This window comes from Canis lupus, chromosome X (assembly GCF_011100685.1).
Source record: "Canis lupus familiaris isolate Mischka breed German Shepherd chromosome X, alternate assembly UU_Cfam_GSD_1.0, whole genome shotgun sequence".
NCBI lineage: Eukaryota > Metazoa > Chordata > Mammalia > Carnivora > Canidae > Canis > Canis lupus.
In genome coordinates, this window is record NC_049260.1 from 1,072,379 (window position 1) to 1,086,522 (window position 14,144).

General features: G+C 49.3%; 1 long non-coding RNA gene across 2 annotated transcripts in view; it reads right to left on the reverse strand.

The window, feature by feature from the left end:
* The window catches only part of LOC102156221, a 52,932-nt gene extending 39,242 nt beyond the window's left edge, over positions 1 to 13,690 (reverse strand). For both annotated transcript variants that reach the window (XR_005386051.1, XR_005386052.1), the window contains exons 1-2: positions 13,590 to 13,690; positions 7,629 to 7,745 (exon numbers count right to left, since the gene is read on the reverse strand). This is a non-coding gene — a long non-coding RNA (uncharacterized LOC102156221). The remainder of the gene's footprint in view (positions 1 to 7,628; positions 7,746 to 13,589) is intronic.
* Between the last annotated feature and the right edge of the window lie 454 nt (positions 13,691 to 14,144).

The following is a 14,144-nucleotide window of genomic DNA, read 5'->3' on the forward strand; positions in this document are numbered from 1 at the left end:
CGACAATCTGCGTTTCGCTGCCACCCCAAGACGCGGGTGCGCGGAAAGCCCCGAGGTGCTGAGGTCACCGCGGTCACTGTCCCCGAAGCCTTGCTTTTTGCTAAATACCGCTTTATACAAAGATTTAAGGGAGGTTTTCCGAAGCTGTGCAAATATCCCGTTCCTCTGGCCGATCTTGGCCTTCACCGCCGGGCCCTCGCCGCAGCCCGCCTGCCGATTGTGTCCACGTGTTTGCGGCGTCTCCTCCTTTGCGGTGGGTGTGTCTTCGGTGCGCTGGCTTGTCTTTCCGACGCGCTGCCGCACGTCTCTCTGGGTTTGGCGGTGGCCATTCCTGAGGCTGACACGAAGCCAGATTTCTCAGGAACGCCGGGGCGGGGGGCCCGTTAACGGGGGCTTGGATGTTTTCAGACGGCCCAGTGGTCTTGAGCGTGGTTTCATGGGGTGGCAGGCATGGAGCGGACACAAGTGGTGTTTCTTGGTGGGGGCCCCAGTTGTGCTTTGGGGAGGATCTCCCTGTGGGCGCCCCGCACTCCTGCAGAGATTAGGGAAAACTGACTCGCACCTGCCACTGGTTCTCCAACCCCTTCAGGGCAACATCCAGGGATCGCGCGCTTATAACCCTTGTGGGTTTCGTCTTTAGACTCTTCCGTGGTTTCCAGCCAGCTCAGTGCTTGAGAGGCGACGTCTTTACCTATGAAGACCCAACTGATGACCCATGACCGCCATTACTGAGGAACGCCACCTGCTGGCTGTGATCGTGTCAAGGATCCCACACCCACGCGAGACCCTGGAGTTCGTCCACGAAGGCTCATGTGATTGCAACAAGGCAGATGCATCTGGTCCTTGGTATTCACCCAAACGAGCTACAAACACCCGTCCACACCTGAACCTGCACCCTGGTGTGTATAGTAGCTTCCTTGGGTCCAACACGGGGCACATGCACCAACCTACCCATGGTCACCTTGACTCGCCATGTTGGACGCTAGATCTTTGGAACTTACTCATCTTATCATTGAACGTTTGCACCTTTTTTTAAAGATTTGATTTATTTATTCATGAGATACAGAGAGAGAGACAGAGAGACACAGACACAGGCAGAGGGAGAAGCAGGCTCCATGCAGGGAGCCCAATGTGGGACTCGATCCCAGGTCTCCAGGATCACTCCCTGGGCTGAAGGTGGTGCTAAACCACTGAGCCACTCAGGCTGCCCACGTTTGCGCCTTTTGACTAACATATTCCCATTCCATCCTGCTTCCCCAGCTCCTGGTGATAACCATCCTAGCCTCTGGTCCCCTGAGTCTGGTTATTTTAAATTCTGAGTGCAAGTGATACTGTGCATTACTCATGTCACTTCGCATAACGCCTTCCAGGTCCATGCATGTTGTTGCAAATGGCGGGACTTCCTTCTCTTTCAAGACTCAATAATATGCCATATACGTACACATTGGGAGTCTTGATGGACAACCCAGAGCTTAGAAGATCCCACTCAACTGAGGTCTGAGCTATAATAAAATATATACTATTTATATACAAATATGCAATATTTGTATACAAATGAGCATCAGGTCCCACTCTCCAACAAATTCTTTGACGAATCCGATCTCATCCTGTTCTTCCTGTCCTGCCCATCCCCATTGCCTCTTGCTTCCCCTTCGAAAATTCAAATTATACACTTAAAAAAATGTGAACTGCAGGACACCTGGGTGGCTCAGGGGTTGAGCATCTACCTTCAACTCAGGTCATGATCCCGGGGTCTTGGGATCAAGTCTCGTGTCGGGCTCCCTGCATGGAGCCTGCTTCTCCCTCTGCCTGTGGCTCTGCCTCTCGCTGTGTGTCTCTCATGAATAAATAAATAAAATCTTTAATAAAAAAAAGTGAAACGCACAGCTGTATTGTCAGGACACAAATTTCTGGAGAAACAGGTAGAAAGTGTGGACAGAGCCGCCATACTTGCCGGCCTCCGCCATACTTGCCTTGCGGTGGAGAGAACACCGCAGTCTGCAAAGTGTGGCTGACACAAACCCATGTGGCTGCATCTCCTCCGCCCCCAACCATTGGCCTCAGCAAGAATCTAAGGACTCGCAGTGACTTAGATCCGGAATCTGACATGGTGCCACGTTTTGTCCACTGGCAAGTGACAAATAACATCTTGCTGAGATGGGAGGGGTAGCTCCTGGGTGTTTCAGATAAGGGTGTGAAATGCCAGCGATGATGATGATGATGATGATGATGATGGAACAGTCCTCCCGTTGAACAGCAAATGCAAACAGGAAATAGCTTGGTCATTATGGCGGGGAGGAGATGAGGACCCCTGGGAGAATGGGGAGAACCAGGGGCACAGCCAGGACATCATGGATCATGACTAAAGCCCGTGGCGTTATGATTACAGCCCTGCCATGCCAGCCCCGCCCTCTTCCTGCGTTTGGCTGCCATGTTTTCTGATATCAATTATCACCATTAGGTTCCGAGCACCGTGTGGGTGTTTGAAGCAAACAATCCACGGTCTCTGCCCTCAAAGAACTGAAGGCTTTGGGAGATAGCAAAGGACAAGAAGACCAAGAATATGTAAATCTTCCTACGAATGAGACAAAGTGAGATTTCCGACCCAAAAAAGCAAAACAAGCAAAAGCATTTCACAAAGAAAGCACTTCGATTCTTATCCAAGGTCACTTTGTAAAAGTTGACTTTGATGAATGAATGAATGAATGAATGAATGAATGAATGAAGAGTCCAGACAGATGGGGCAAGATTTTAAATAAAAGTGGTTTGCTGGGGGCACGTCTTTACCTATGAAGACCCAACTGATGACCCATGACCGCCATTACTGAGGAACGCCACCTGCTGGCTGTGATCGTGTCAAGGATCCCACACCCTTGGGATCTTAGTCAGTTAAACGTCTGCCTTCATCTCAGGTCATGATCTCAGTGTCCTGGGATCGAGCCCTGAGTTGGGCTCCCCGCTCAGCAGAGAGCCCGCATCTCCCTCTGCCCCTGTCGCTCCCCCTGCTTGTGCTCTCTCTTGTGTGCGCTCTCTCTCAAATAAATAAATAAAAATTTAAAAAAGGGGTTTGCCAAGATTTGTGAAGAAAATGATACACGAAACTTGCCATCACCAAAGCAGAATAACATGGCGCCACTATGTGTGTAAAAAGTCAGAATGGAGAACACGCTTATCGTGAGGAGCACCAGGTGATGGATGAGAGTGTTCCGTCACGAGACTGTACCCCCGAAACTAATATCCCACTGGATGCTAACCACGGTGGCATTAAAATAAAAAAAAAAACTTAATTTAAAAGACACATTCCACATGTGGGAAAAAAGAAGTCAGAAAGGAAATGAAGATCAGAAATTCGCATCTTGACTGTACAGAAGAGAGGATGTGTAGATCGTACTTTGTTCACGCCGAAGCCGAGAGTAAAACGGGAGCTAAGTGGGTCGGGGCGCTTGTTGAAGATAAATTGGAATTGTGTGTTGGTGTTTGAACTTCTCTGAAGAAGGATGAATGCATCTCCCTGCGGTGTGAGTGCTGCTTTGATGCCGGACGTCCTTTTGAGCCATATAAATAGTGTGCATGTGCTCATACATGTGTTGGAACACCCATCCTACACGACACTGTGTTCTAGGGTCTAGAGGCAGGCGTGTGAATAACGACGGCCATATCAGCTGCCTCGTTGGGGAGGCCAACATGGAGACCTGGGTTTTGAATATGGTTTTGGAAGGATGCCCCTGAACGGCTCCTTAACTGGAAGCTTGGAGGACACAGGACCAGGGAAGCACCTCGGAAGGTACTGAATGGTCCAAGGTGTTGGTGGTACAGATGGAAAAGGTAGTCACTGAGACAGCAGCACCATGATGACGTGCTAGAAGACATGTGTTGACTTGAGATGCATTTGGGATGCAGAAGCTGTAATTTGTAAGAAGAAATTAGTGATGCACATAAGGGGGGCCTCCAAGTCCCTCCATGAGGCACTTGGCGGGGGGTGAGGCATTCCATCAGCCAAGATCGGGAACACAAGGCAGGAAGTACATTTGGAAGGTGAGGCAGATGACCATCTCAAGGCAGACTATGGAACTGAGTGTGTACGATGTCTCTTCCAGGGCCAGGAGAAGACCCAAAAGGGTCAGTTGGCTTTGCGTGCAAGGGGTTCCTGGGATCGCACAGACACACGGGGTTTGGGAGGTAATGGCAACTGTGAATATGAGCATGTGGCCAATGATAAGGCAATAGGACCAGACCGCAGCCTGGGACCAGAGTGTCAGGAGTGGAAAAGTGATCAAAACTACTTGCCAGCACCAAAACTGTTAAAACGTAGAGTTACCCTATGACCCAGCTATCCCCACTTCTAATACATAGCCCCGCAATTGGGAACAGATGTTGAATCTAAGCTAGCACATCCATGTTCATAGCAGGATTATTCACGACAGCCAAAAGGTGGAGATAACCCAACTGTCCACGGATGGACGAAGACATGAACAGAACGGGGTCCATCCGCACAGTGAACTATTACTCAGGCGTGAAGAGGGAATGGCACCCTGGCACATGCTACAATGTGGATGCACCTTGAAAGCGTGAAATAAAAGCAGCCAGACACAGAAGACCGCACATCGTATGGTTCCACTCACACACAGTGCTTAGGATAAGGAAATCCACAGAGAGGAAAAAGGGAGTACTGGCACGCAGGGGTGGGAGGAAGTCGGTTGGGGAGGGCTGCTTGATGCGGCTGCAGGGTTTTTCCATCTGGGGCGATGCTCTGGCACAACAGGTGGTGCTTGCACAACACGGCGCACGTGCTCAACGCCACTGAACCGCACACTTTGAGTTTGTTCATGTTAATGCAAATTTCACACCAAGATAGAAAAAAGAGAAGAAAAAACAGCATGGCCAGCGTGGGTGGATGAGCATCAGCAACCGAGGATGTGAAAGACTGAATGTTAAAGTAAGAATCACCAACACAGGGCGTCTGGGGGGGCTCAGTCGGTTAAGCGCCCGACTCGTGGTTTATTTCAGCTCAGGTCACGCTCTCAGGGTCGTGACATCGAGCCCTGTGTCGGGCTCTTTGCTTAGCATGGAGTCCCCTTGGAGTGTCACCAATGCCACAGGGAGTGAAGGAGACGGGCCGGTGCTCTCTTTAGTGATGGCGACATGGTTCATCTGGATGCATGCCACGTCCCGTGGAAGCAGGAGCCAGTGTAAGAGGCACGTGTGCAAGGGATGGGCCACAAGGTGAGGTGCTCGTTTCAGGAAAAGATGGAACTAGACCACGTGTGTAGTTAAAAAGAGTCCGTTAGAGTGACACACCATGCGACTAGGCAGCCATCGGCCGCAGTGATGGACAGCTCGGCCCCTCTGGGAAGACGGATGAGTAAGCACCACCGCCATGATGGACCCCCATGGAGCTCGCTAGTTTTGGCTGCCTTGCTCGTACAAGTGGTTTGGCTCCAGGGAAATACGGTCTGAACAATGTGGGAAGACCCATGGAGACATAGCCAACTCCACCAGCCATGTCGGAGAAGGCTTCACGGAGCGGTGGCATCCATGTCAGGGTGTTGAGTGACCTCCCCATGGCTGCCTGCCGTACCAGGTGCCACAGAGCAGAGGGCACAGGACAACGGACATGTCCTGTCCCTGTTCTGGAAGCTGGAGATCTGCAGGCCAGGTGTGGGCAGGGGTGATTCCTCCTGGAGGCTCAGGGGGCGTGTTCCATGCATCTCCGCAGCTTGTAGTGTTTGCCAGTCATTGCTGGCGGCCCTCAGCTTGGGGGGCGGGATGCAACACCGCATCTGCGCCCCCAGGTCTGCCTCACGTTGCCTGCGCATCTGTGCATTCACTGGGATGTCTCCTCCGTGGGCGTCTATCTCTACCTCTGTCTCTTCTCTTATGGGGACACCTGCCATACTGGACTTGAGCCCACCCTCGTGGTCTCACCTCCACGCGATCCCGTGCAAAGACCCTATTTCTAAATAGGGTCACATTCACAGATCCTGGGGGCTAGGACTTCAGCATTACTTTCGCAAGACAGAGGGACACGGCTCAACCCGCGGCAGGGTGGGAGGTGTATGAAGAACCAGGGTAGTTGACGAGCAGATGAAAGGCACTTCTCCACCAAGGGAGTAGGATGAACAAAGTCAGCGCGTCGTGCTGCGGGACGAGAGGCAGAGCAGCACTGGATGGTTGAGGTAGCTGGACACGAGGACACGAGTGCCAGACAAACAACGTAGGGCCCATGAGATGCAGACCCCAGGCTGGCCTCTTGTTTTCCCTGGTGTAACAGCCCGGTGTCTCTCTACCCCATTGCTCACATGGATTTATTGTGGTTTTCAGCCGGCCTTGCCTCACGGCCTGTGACCATCTGGTGGTAATCAAAACGCAAGGATGGAGTCATTATTAAAACCAGCAGGACTATTAAGTGCGGCGTTGTCTTTTGAGCTCCACATTGTTTATAGGGATGGGGCCCATAGATGTCCGACCCCTGCTGTCCAGAAAAGAAAATCTGGGGAATAGCTAAGTGAGTCATGAGAGGCTGAGGAGGCGTGAAGCAAACAAAGTAATGGAGGCAGAGCCAGCCCCGGGCAGTGCACGGGGGGAGGCAGGGCTCACCCCTGGGTCTCCAGACCTTCCAGATGACAATGTGCATCTTTTCACTCTGGTCCCTTCCTGGTCCCTAGCCTGCCGGGTCCTCGGCCACCAGGGACACACGAGATGAATGGAAGGATGGAAGTTTCCAACAGTGAAGGTTAAGATCAGGTTCCAACAATGCTGGTGATAAAACACTAATAAATACATCTCCAGGACCGTTCATGATATGTATTGACATATCGGCTGATTATAAGGAAAAACTAAATACGGATCATCGGGGAAATACAAATCAAGACCACAGTGAGATCCCGCCTCCCTGCTGTTTGTCAGAATGGCTAAAATCAACAACTCATGACACAACAGGTGTTGGCGAGGATGCGGAGAGAGGGGGACCGTCTTGCACTGTTGGTGGGAATGCGCACTGGTGGAGCCCCTCTGGAGAACGGTGTGGAGATTCCTAAAAAAAAAAACTTAAAAATAGAGCTACCCTACAACCCAGAAATTGCATTACTGGGTATTTACCCCAAAGATATAAACACAGTGATCTGAAGGGGCACCTGCACCCCAGTGTTCACAGCAGCCATGTCCACAGTAGCCAAACTATGGGAAGAGCCCAGATGTCCATCAAGAGATGAATGGATAAAGAAGATGTGGGAGATACAGACAACGAAAAATTACTCAGTCATCGGAAAGGATGAAATCTTCCCATTTGCAATGACGCGGACGGAACTAGAGGGTATGACGCTGGGTGAAATAAGAGAAAGACAATGTGATTTCACGCATATGTGGAATTTAAGAAACAAAACAGACGAACGAAGAAGAAAAAGAGGCAAACCAAGAAATGGACTCTTGACTCTGGGGAACACGCTGGTGGGGAGGGGAGGTGGATGGGGGGATGGGGGAAACAGGTGATGTCGTGATGAGCACCAAGTAATATACAGAATTGTGGAACCACTATATGGAACATCTGAAGATAATATTTCAGTGTATGTTAACTATCTGGAATATAAATAAAAACTAAAAAAAAAAAAAAAAAGAATATAAAACGTTACCTTAGTCTCCCGGGTAGACCAGAAGTCCCCGTCTTGACTTTCTGTCTGGTGCCTAAATTTCCATTATTCTGCAAGGAAACCGTGTCCTTGGGAGACTGTCTGTCCCGACTCATTGACCTAGGAGAGAGTCAGGTTGTAAGTGGTCTTCCTGGAAGCCAGAACCCATCCCTTTAATATTGGGGTTTATTGTGTATGCAAATGGGAATTTTATACATTTCATGCCGAGTAGAACTCTGCTCTAAAGGATAGAAAAGCCTCTTTTTCTGGGATCGATGATGCACTTCACAGGTGTCCACCCTCAGTCGGGGTGTGTTGGGCCCGTCAGAGCAGAGGGATGCAAACGTTGCAGGTTGGTGTGGGGATGGGAGGCGGAAGGGGGTGGCCTAGCAGGGACATGGCCCCCCGGGGGTCAGCACAGTAACCAAGGGGCTTCCCATTCCTCATCTGGAAGTCAGAGGGCCCTGCAAATGCTCTCAAAGCCTCCCCCATTCTTACATTTCAGGTGTTCTTTTCTTTTTTAAGATTTTGTTTATTTATTTATGACAGACACAGAGAGAGAGAGAGAGAGAAAGAGGCAGAGACACAGGCAGAGGGAGAAGCAGGCCCCACGCAGGGAGCCCGACATGGGACTGGATCCTGGGTCTCCAGGATCATGACCTGGGCTGAAGGCGGTGCTAAACTGCTGAGCCACCAGGGCTGCCCACGTTTCAGGTTTTCACGAATTTTCCACGTTTTTTGAGTTGGTGTCACTGCACAAAGACCATAAGTGAGTCCTCCCGGCCACCAGAGGGGGCTCTGCAGACAGGATTTCCTCCCTCTCAGGAAAATTTGGGCTTATTACCCGTGTGATTCGTAAAGCTTGTCCTAGTATCTCCAACTGATCTTTGTCTTTCAGTTTTGAATGACTGGTTCTGCTGCTCCTTCAAGGGGGTGCGCTGCGGGGGGTTTCATTTGTCTTCATTTCTTCTCTTCCCGCCTCCAAAAAGTCCCTCCGCTCCTCAAAATACCACCTTTCATAGGGCCTAACGGGTGCTCCAAAACTACATTTCCTGCACGGACTTCTTTGCTTTCTCTAACTGTCCTAGGATGTTTCTCTTAGGTGTCTTGACTTTCTCAAAATTTCATCATTCTCCAAACCAGCGGTGATATCTGTAGGCATGTCCTGGGGTGGCTTCAACCAAGTACCTCAAACTTGGTGTTTAAAATACAGAAGTGCATCCCCTCCCCCAGCTCTGGAGACCAGAAGTCTGAGCTCCAAGTTGGGAGGACCGCTGAGGTCCAGAGGCTCCAAGGAGGGTCCTTCCTGCCTCTTCCAGTGTCTGGGGCCCCAGATGTTCCCAGTCTGGTGGCCGCATCGATCCCATCTCCACCTCCATCCTCACAGGGCTCCTCCTCTGCATCTGCATGTCCTCTTCTGTCTCTCAGGAGGACCCCTGTCGTTGGACGTAGGGCCACCTCGTCCAGGATGAGCTCATCTCAAGATCTTTCACTTCATCCCATCTGCAAAGACCATATTCCCAGAGAAGACCCCATTCCCTGGTTCCTGAAGGTCCGGATATGCATCTGTGTGTTGGGAGGCCATCGTTCCCTCTGCTGCAAACATTAAACATCTGTTTCCCCTCCTTTGACATGGGCATGGGGCACTCAGAATGGGGTCCGGCCATATGGCCAGAGCCCTCCTGGAGACCCTTTATGCTGCTAGGGTCTCCCCTGGATCATGCAAGGGTCCACTGCATAGTGGTGACACACACAGTGGGGAGTGGGCTTGGCCAAGTGACTGTCTCCCACCCGATACAGGACGTGTTGCATATTTTCACAAAAAAAGCAAACATGAGCACTGCCAAAACTCCCTCTTTCATCCCTATCACACCTGCATCCCGGCTCCCTGTTAACAACGCCATTATTTTTCCCAGTGCACCAGGCAAGAAACTTCAGAAGTCGTCTTCTGATTTTCCCGGGTCCATCTTTCCCTCCATCTCCTGTGTCCTGTCATCACCTTTTCCACCTGCTCACCTGGGCTGGTCCCCGTTGCTTGAGGACCGAGCCCTGCCTCAGTTTCTTACCTGCTCTGTGGGATTCCTAAGACCCTCCGCTCTGAGGCCCTTTTCCTAGCTGAGCAACTGGATTTCCCACTGCTTTCTAACACTTCCATTTTTGTGAACTAAGTGGATTTTTTAAAAATATCTACATGTGCCTTGATAAATTGTGCAATACCACCACCACCCCCTGCTTTCTGCAAAATTCTGAATCCTGGTCAATACACAGCAATGTGTTCAAAATAGAGGGATAAAAGGAGTGTTTCAGTTCAGGGTCTTGGAAGCCTGCAGGGACATTGATATTCAGCAGTGGGGAAAATGCGGGTCAGCGGAGGCACGGACAGGTCAACCCACTGCCGCTGTGGGAGCCAGTCTAGACGGAAGCATTGTTTGAATAGATAAAGGTCACTCACCCCAGACAAAGATGTGCTCAGCCTCAGCCTCGGAGGTCACTGAGAACAAAACAAAAGAGCAAAAAACAAACAAACCACCACCTGCTATTCTTTATATTCACATACACCAGGTTCCTATCAGGTCATTGAGAATGAAACAAAAGAGCAAAAAAAGAAACAAAGACCCACCTGCTATTCTGTATATTCAGATACCTCGCTTCCTATCAGGTCTAAGTCTCAAATTTTATTAGGGGCCAAATCAGAAAACTATATAAAAAACATTATTTTTTAAAAAGATTTTATTTACTCATGAGAGACCCAGAGAGAGGCAGAGACACAGGCAGAGAGAGAAGCAGGCTCCCTGCGGGGAGCCCGAGGTGGGACTCGATCCCAGGACCCTGGGGTCACGCCCTGAGCCAAAGGCAGATGGTCAAGCACTGAGCCACCCAGGTGCCCCAAAAAACTGAGACTTGAAACAATCCCTCATTGATTCATAAAACTGAGAAGAGAACACCACGGTCTGTTCATGAATGTCACAGTCATTCATCAATTGATCAATTGTTCAACAGATACGTATCGATCCTGTGGCACTGGACACATATTATGACAGGCGGAGAAAGACATAAGTTCTATCCCTGTTAACGGAGTTCACAGCCCCGACAGGATCACGCAAGGCATTCCTCCATTTTAGATCAATGTGATGGGAGTCATTTCCGACCTTGGGTTGGTACAGGTGCTCGCATCCCAACGATCTTGTCAACCTGTGAATTCACGACAGTCTGATTTCCCCAACGCGACCTGAAGATGAAATAAATATCCTTACACGATTCGAGTTTGTGACACAGGAACGCAATCGTGATGACACATGTCGAGAAACGCCGGTGGCGTCTTCCTGCCAACGGCACATACGATGACTTGGGACATTTGAAAGGCACCATGTAGTAGAACGAGAAAAATCCTACATGAAGGCGAATCACGTAGCACTTCCTTGTATATGATGGGAAGACTCAAGACTGGGAATATCCTAATCGTTAACCGGTGACAGCGCAAGCTCAAAACCGCCGTTCTGTGTTCTTTTCTTGTATATCTCCCCGATCCACTGCACTCTTGAATTGTCACAGTTGGATGTTTCTCTTTGCAGCATTTCCGGGTGCGGCGGGATTTAGCGCGGGACCCACGTCAAGACACATTAGCAAAGATGCTCACTTTCCAGAGGGACCTTGCTCTGGGGAGACAGGGGTGAGCTGCCCTTCCACTTCTTGTGCCCGTTCCTATTATTTCATTCCTCATTGGGAGGCTCCCACTGGACCGTGCCCCGCAGGAGGACGGTCAGGTCAGCCACCGCCTGGCCGTCCCTGCTACCATAGCGACGCGTTCCTGTCCAGAAAACACCCGTGCGTCTTTCCTTCTCCGAGGGGAACTGAAAAGTGAGGGGTTGATGCGGGCATTGCCTGAGGACTTGTCCCTCTTGAGAAGCTGTACCTGCCCCCTTCCCACCTCCTGCGGTCATGCTCTGCTCATTTCCATCAAAAACAAGCCGAGTGGAAAACGCGTTCCCTTCTGTTCAGTTCACCGGAGACGAGTCAAGACCTGCCACTGACATTTCCAGCTCTACTCAAGGTTGCAAGGAATAAAGGAACGGATGAATCACTACTTCCGAGGAGAGCGAGCAGAGCTCTCGACGTGGGATCTGACCCTTGGAGACAAAGCAAATGGGAGTTTGGGCAAAACCGGCAAAATCCCATCTGAGCAAATCCCATCTTTGCTGGAAAGCCACAATGCGGACAACTCCCCCTAAAATAAAGCAAAGGGATTATCTCCAAGAGGAACCCGGTTAACCACGTTTTATGGGGTCGATGCAGGCACAGGGAGACGATTACGGTTTCTGGGAGGTGAGACTTTCATAGCAACTTGGGAAAACCCGCAGATCCCCGCGGGGAGTCTGTTCTCGGCCACTCCTCACACGTCTGTCACCGAGAGCGCTCAGACCCAAATACCTTCTCTTAAGTCTCTAAATTTGCGTGAACGATGAGATTAAACTTGCAAGCTTTCTAACCGTGGGGAGGCGATGCTGACAGCTCAAATTACAGGTTTTCACAGCCCCGGTGTTGTGCCTTATTTTTGCTTCTCGGAAACAAGAAATAGGCGTGCATAAATTAACCCGAAGAGATACTGCAGCCAATAATTAGCCACGCTTGCAGTGCAAAGTATGGGGTTGGTAGCGTGAGTCACAGAATATACAATTTTCTCCTGATCTGGCGCAGAAAATACATCGCATTCAGATGGCTCTTGTGTCAATCATAGCGAAAACTAACTCTACCTCCACCCCCAAATTTTTTTGATAACAAAACCCCCAAAAGCCCAGAACCCAAACAACAGGCCCTGCATATTGATTAGAAGTCCAGATTCGTGTGCATCTTCGGGGACACCTGTCTTTGGGGTCTTGGCGTCACTGGCTATGGGAACGCAGATCCTTTTCACTTCCTGTCTCTCTGTTCATATAACTGACCAGCCATGCATTTGAAATTCCTAAAATCCACCTCACTTTCTCACATGCACCATTCTTGTGATGTATTGACTAATGCTATTTGCTTAATCAATGTTCATATTCTGTTTTTTTTTTTTAGAAAAAAAATATTTTTTTAAGTCAGCTCCACATGGGGGCTTGAACTCACAACCCTGACACCAAGACCTGAGCTGAGGTCAAGACTCAGATGCTTAATTGAACCACGTGGAAGCCCCTCCATGTTCATATTCTTGGCAGTGATATTCCTATAAGTTTCAAGAACTCTTTCCCTGTGCGTTTTAAATAGAATTTTAAATCATTCTTTGGAAACTCTCGCAAATCATTTGCAAGCACTTCTCCTCGCCCCAAGCTCTGAATAATATCCATACCTTGAGGGATCCTTGGAGGTTTCAGAGAACTGAGTTAGGAACTCTATGAGCTGGAGCGTTTTTATGCAGAGGTAAATCTTTCCAAATTTATTTCATCACTGAGACGGGTTTATTGACCTTTGCTTTGTTTTACTAAATTTTGGCAGCGCATGCTCTTCCTGCAATTGTCCGTTTAATTCTGCTTTCCAGGGGCATTTGCATAGACCGCTGCCAATCGCATTGATTTTCACGATTAACGCACCATTTCCAAGTCTGTTTGGGGCACGTGCACCCTGTCTTTCTTTTCAAGTTGCTTTCCAGTGGTTTATGCGACATTTTTTTGTTTGTTTTCAGAAAACTAAGTGTCTGCTCTATCGCACACACTTCTTAAAAATATTTACTGGGCATCTCTTTTGGACCATGCAGTGTTCTAGAAGGTGGACATAAAGCAATGGCTGCAATAGCGTCCACCGAGTGGATACTGACAGCAATGCACCTGCGGGAGTGTCTCGGGGGGCAAGCATGGAAAATACATGTGTGTCTGTACGAGTGCAGGAAATGTATAATATGTCGCGATAGGTGCTATGGAATCCTGGTAAACAGGATGAAGACTTAAAAGTGATAAAGAGTCTATGACAAGGTAACATTTGAACACAGACCAGAGAGGGCAGAAGCAGCCAGTGATGCTCATCTCTGGGCGTTGTAAGTCCTAGCAGGGGGATCAGCCAGTGCAAAGGTCCTGAGGTGGATTGTGATCCCTGCAGAGAAAGGAGATCCAAGTGTCGGAAATAAAGAGACAAAACCAAATGCTGGTGGAGTTGGAGGTCAGACAAGTAGCTTGCATCCATGTCAGGCCCCTGTCGGCTTTGACACCAAGGTAGGATTTTATATTCCCAACAAACGATTTATCATTTCTGCTCTTCGTCTACATACTCATGTACTAAACTCCTCTTTTAATCATGAAAAAAACTCATTTTCTTCCTTTCCTGAGATTTGTTCTGCTTTAAAAATTCCTCAGTCTGGTGCTTCATTCATTACATAAAAACTAAAATCATGCCAAAACAGTCAATCCCCTTCAGGCTCCAATGGGAGTAACTTTTGCCCCATCCCCAAATTTATGAAATGGTATTTATTTCCATTTCCTTCCCCTGGCCCAAAGGCCTTTAAAAGAGACTTTAAAAAATTCCAGTCCTGTAGTAGTTTTGTTTGTTAAT